Here is a 1,258-nt window from a genome sequence, read left to right on the forward strand (position 1 = left end):
AAACTGTTACTATTCCACTCTAATTGTGATGACAGAAGCCCTCATTTTAACTGCATATGTTTTTAACTGCATAATTTTATGTTCTTCCTTGCTAATTGGTAGCCTGAAATCTTATCCTTCATCTTTCTTCCCTCCCTTTTGCTCTTTTTTTTTGTTTTAAAACTTAGTTATCTTTTCTAGACTTGTTTTCAGAAATATTTAGCAACCAGTCCTCTGATTTTTCTTTTTTTGTTTGAACCAGGTATCTGTAACTGTCACAATATGCATTTATTTGACTGCTTGCAACTGATTTATTACACTTAATGCATTCACCTACATGCACAGTATACTAAATATAGGCTGGGCTTCATTCCTTTTCACTCTTACCACATCTAATGCCTTTTAATATTTGACACTGGTAGAATTTGTCTCTAATTCATTTTTGCCTTTAATTTTACCTCCTAGTTTGCATTCTCCAGCCTTCTTCACACCTTCCATCTGTCCACAAAGTTAGGTTAAGTTCTTCCAATAGCACTACAATCCACCCTGCAAGGACGTTTTTCTACTCTATTCTACTCCTATTCCAACCCAAACCTGACCCCATCTGGCTGTGCAGATGCTATTTTCCCCAGAACTTTTTTTTAGTCATTTGTGGGACGGGGGCATTGCTGGTTGGGTCAACATTTTATCGCTATGTTGTGCTTGAGAAGCTGGTTAACCACATGCTGCCTTGAACTACTGCAGTCCATTTGGTATAGGTAGATCCATGAAGCTGTTGAGGACTTCCAGGATATTGACCCAGTGGCACTGAAGGAGCAGTAACTCAGGCTGGTGACTAACTTGGAGTGGAACCTGAAGCTGATGGTTTTCCCATGTATCTACAGTTGTCCTTCGAGGTGACGTGGTCGTGGGTTTGCAGATGCTGTCTAAGTCACCTTGGGCAATTTTTACATTGCATTTTGTAGATGGTACACACTGCTGCGGAGAAGTACTGATTTGGATGAGTGGGAATGTATGTGGATGTGGTGCCAATAAGCTTTTCTCCTGGATGGTGCCAGGTATCTTGAGCGTTGGATGAGTGCACCCCCAATAATCAAGTGGAGATATTCCATCACATTCCTGACACATGCTATATAGATGGTGAACAGGCTTTGGGCAGTCAGAAGATTAGTCACTCTACAGGATTTCTAGCCTCTGGCCTGCACTTGTAGCCACAGTATTTATATAGTTAGTTTCTAGTCATCGATATCTACCAACATTTCACCCCCCCCCCCCCCCC

At 41.3% G+C, this 1,258-nt stretch overlaps 1 protein-coding gene across 5 annotated transcripts in view; it reads left to right on the forward strand.

Moving 5' to 3' along the window:
* Positions 1–1,258, forward strand: part of gdap2 (ganglioside induced differentiation associated protein 2) — a 57,564-nt gene that overhangs the window by 35,189 nt on the left and 21,117 nt on the right. The gene's annotated exons all lie outside the window — the stretch shown is intronic.

Source organism: Rhincodon typus, chromosome 11 (genome assembly GCF_021869965.1).
Source record: "Rhincodon typus isolate 14 chromosome 11, sRhiTyp1.1, whole genome shotgun sequence".
Taxonomy (NCBI): domain Eukaryota; kingdom Metazoa; phylum Chordata; class Chondrichthyes; order Orectolobiformes; family Rhincodontidae; genus Rhincodon; species Rhincodon typus.